The sequence below is a fragment of the Heteronotia binoei genome, chromosome 9 (assembly GCF_032191835.1).
Source record: "Heteronotia binoei isolate CCM8104 ecotype False Entrance Well chromosome 9, APGP_CSIRO_Hbin_v1, whole genome shotgun sequence".
Lineage (NCBI taxonomy): Eukaryota > Metazoa > Chordata > Lepidosauria > Squamata > Gekkonidae > Heteronotia > Heteronotia binoei.
The window spans coordinates 36,405,611-36,410,164 of record NC_083231.1 but is presented as its reverse complement, the minus strand read 5'-3'; positions in this window follow the sequence as shown (position 1 = coordinate 36,410,164).

The window sequence follows — 4,554 nt, the reverse complement described above, 5'->3', positions numbered from 1 at the left end:
TTTGAATGAAAGTTGATGGTTCACTTATTGGTACTGTTTAAATTGGTGATGTCATGTGTGACAAACAGCAGCAATATGCATGCTGAGGACCATTGAGTGACAGCTGATAGAACTCACTCCCATTGGTGGACTGCCTCAAACTGTCAGTTAGGCAGTTGGAAAAATCAGTTGGGGAGTTAAAGACTGACTAGAGAAGAGAGCAGAGGTCTTTCGGAGACGCTCTCTAGATAGTGATAAAAGTCACAAGGCAAAATCTAATGCCGAGCCCATGAAGTGGGGTTAAATATTAGAGACTTTGGTGAGAGACTGCTCTCAGAAGTGAAGAACAGTGTCTGTATTTGTCAATCAAATAAGCACATCTTGATGGGGAAAACAGTCCCTTTATGAAGCTTAGTGTCCAAAGGGAAGAAGAGACTGAAAGGCTAGCAGATCAGGCTTTGGAAGAGGGATTTTGAGGTGACAGTACAAGGTCCTCAAAAGGTGCCCACAAGCTCAGGTTACTAGTCTGAACAGGCAGATAGTAATGATCGTGCCAAGAGGAGGTCTAGGGCAGAGACATTAGTCTCATACTCACAAGAACAAAGCTTAGTGAACTCAAGTTTGTGGGAAACTGTGAAAGGAAAACGTTAACCAGAAATACAGACCAGTCATAAAAAGTTAAACCAGTGACATTTGTGAAACCTTGAAAGAAAGTTAAGTTTCAGGGAAACACTGTATCATGTAAACCCAGTTACCTCAGCAGAAGTTTTGTGTGCAAGTTTATATCTGTTCAATCCTAAACACCTGTGTATATACCAATACCCTTCCTTTTCAGTTTGTTTTGATAAACCAACTTTTGTTTTATCCATCCCTATGCCTACTGAGCCATTTCCTGGAAGATAAATTTTGAATACAGAAACAGTGACAGGGGGATCCATTTTAGTGGAGTATCAGTTAAATCAGTCACGTCCCTTGTATCTCTACAACAAAAGCATCCAGAGACAGACTTTTTTAAAAAAAATAATGAGGAAGTCAGGAACTCAGAGAGATGACAATATTCAATTGCTCATTTTCAAAATAGCCTCATGGTGACATTCTACCCTGGTTTAGAAAAGTGTATTTTTAAAAAACTGTAGGTGAAGAATAAATGCACTGTGACTAGAATAAAAAGAATGGTGAGTAAGGCAGGCACAGAATCCAAAGACAAGATTAAAGGCTTACTGCTCTGAAAATTTGCAGTACAATATGTGTGCATAATGGGCCCATGTTTGCTGGGTCACATGCACTTTTGGTCTTTAGTAAGCATATGCATGTGATCCCAGTAATTTGCACTTCTTTTCACATGCATGAGCCAGTTTAGCTGTATACTCTATGACTTTCAAAACAGTCAAAGATATGCAGAAAATTAGACCAGGGACCTTCTCCCTTCCCCTTCTTCTTACAGGCAGAAGTGTCCCATGCACCTGCTGAAGCCTCTTGCTGAGATGGTCATCCCCTTCCATCAAGCACACAGCTTCAGAAGAGGAAGGGGACACCCATCTAGCCAGCCAGATTGCCCATACATACTTGCTGGACCATAATAACATTGACACAATATCAAATTCTGAACTTGAATTTTAAACAAAGTGTCACTGGGTGTTGTAGATATGTAGTTTCTATTGCTTGCTGACAGTATGTGTGTGTTAGCCACATACAGTTTGAAGATTTAAAATGTATATCCAGTTAAAATGTATTTTAACAATACCTTAAGGGTTTTTAAAAAAATTATTTAGTAGTTTAGAAATTTATACCCAGCTTGGACTAAGAGCTACTCACAACATAATTCTCACTTCTGCTTTTTCCTCACAACAACCCTGTGTGGTAGATTAGGCTGATAGAGTGACTGCCCCAAGGTCACCCAGCAAACTTCTAAGCCAGAATGGGGGTTAAAATTTGGATTTCCCAGATCCTAGTCCAACACTCTAACTACAACATGTTGGCTGTCATAATTTTGTCTCAACAGTTGTGTAAATCCAAATCCAAACCCAAACTACAAAACACAACTGTGTAATGATATTGTGGTGGGGTAAATAGAGAACTAAGAGTGGATATATTTTTGTGAGTAGCTGAAGTAAAGGATCCCTGGTAGCACAGATGGGACAGGCATCCATCTGCACCCACCCTGAAATCCACCCTGAAATCTGCAGCCAGTTAAGGAAGACCGTATTAGAGGGAGCATCTCTGCATGCCTGGACTTTCTCCTGGAACCAGATGCCTCTCTTTGTCTTAACCTGGGGGGGTGCCCTGTGACTCCTCCTCTCTCTTTTTGTCCTCTCCCTGTCCTCACATGGCCTCCCATGGAGACACATGTCTCTGCAGGTCTCTCCTGTAGATACAATGTCCTCATACTCCCACACATATGCTCCTGGACAAGTTCGCCATTTGTGATTGGGAAAGTACTCTTTAGATTAGGCTTCTTTCTCTCCTTTTGATTGCAACCTGAATGTGAACTGAATCTACTTGAATAAATGTAAGTTTACCTTTTTTGCAATATATTTCTTGGGAGATTTATTTACTACGTTCAGTAACATGCTTCTAGAACTGGGCAAACTCTGCTATATTAACCAGGTATCCTAATAGACAGTACTGGACTGAATAGTCTCTTCATTGAGGCAGCCTCTCAGCTTCCTCCAGTATCGAAGCCTTGACCTGGAAACCACTATTATAATAAATATGAACCAGTAGGTCATTCTCTTTGTCTTTTGCAATCATTCTCTCTAGAAAAAAAATGGCCTTGAAAGAGAACATTGTAGTGGCGAAACTGTGATATGGACCTTGCTTTTATTGAGGACATCAGTTCATCTTATGTGGGTCAGGTAACAACATTTGTATGCTCAGGTAACACAGAAATAAATAATTTGGCACAGATGTGAAACGTTCTACTATTCTGTAAAAAATCAATCTTGTCTCCATCTTCCCACTTCCTTTGTTCATTAATGGCATAGTTCCACAGGATTTTAATTGCTGAATAATTATAAGAATACAGGCTGAGAGCCCTTGAGCCAAAAGCAAACTCCTGATGAGCTAAAACAGTTGGTCTGACTTCTTGATCTAGGGAGATTAGAACAGCCCTTTGGAACGTTTCTTGAACTGAGAGAGAGTGCGGGGAAAAATAACAAAGAACTGTTCTCATTCTTACATTGTGGATCCAATCTTCTCATGCTAGTGCATGACAAAAATGGGTTTTGAGATCTGTTTGCCAATCCAGTACAGTATAAAGCTAAGTATATTTGAGTGCAGCATATTGAATGGAAAATAAGATTAATAATCTCAGAAAGAGCTCATCAGGGATAACTTCTCAGTTTTATTTCAGTGGAAGCTTGAGCTCTGGCAAACATGAATATTAAAGGAATGTCCTTGAGCATATGTAGAATGCAGGAGGTGGGGGGTGGGAGGAGGGGTTCCATAGCCCATTCTAGTACAATTGGGACTAGAGATATTTTGCATGCATGAAAAGCAATGAACCTAAGAAGAATATTGCCTTTGGTTACCGTGAGTCATAAACCTGTTTGTTTAGTCCCAGAGAATGAAAGGTGGAAGGAATGTTTAAAGTTTTTGAAAACCACAATATTAATAGGAGAATAATAAAGAAAAACATGCATAGTAAACTAATCATTACCAACAATATGCACACTCATACATATGCACTCATAAAGCTGGCTCCAACCAGATTTCTGCAGATGAAAATAGGTACAAGGGTCTCCTTTGACTACCCAAAAAGGCTGTGCTGTGGATCATGGGACCTACATGGACAAAAGTTATGTGGGATGGAGGCTGTAGACAATAGGGATGGGCACAAATTAGCTCACAAACTAAAGTTCATCACAAATTTTGACTGGTTCCTGGTTAATGAAAACAATGTTGGTGAACCGAAGAGATGCCACAAACTTCCGTTCATAGTAGTTCATGAAGAGCAGGAACCCTCCCCCCCACTTTCTGTTCTTCACAACAGAAGTGAGTGAGTGCACAGCTGTTTGGTTTAAAAAGTGGCAGAAAGCAGGGGTTTAAATGACTCTGGGCCATTTCACCCTCAGCTTTCTGCTTGTCACAGCTTTTGGCAGTGAGCAAAAAGCAGGGGGTGAACTGTTTAGAAGGCTTTTCACCCACTGCTTACTGCTCATCATGAAAAGCTCTCCACCAGTCAAATGTCTGGCTCAGAGCCACTTAAACCCCTGCATTCTGCTTGCCACTGCTTTTTGTGAGGAGCAGAAAGCAAGGGTTTAAACTTTAAATGGTTCACTAACTGATCCCTGATATGAACCTATTCACATTGTTAACTGGCCTATTGGTTCATGATTCAGTTTGTCGTTCAGCCATGAACCCCAAACTGAACTGCAGAAATGCGGTTCGTGTCCATCCCTAGTAGTATGGAAGATAATTAGGTGAAATTGAGCAAATTCAATCAATTTACAGCTATATGTTACAAAACTATATGAGGGGATAATTTAACTGTGTCTTCTCCCCATTTTTCTCTCTCTTAGAGAGAGGTTGGGTTACTTTATAAATGATGTACACTCAATAGTCATAGGTCAACCA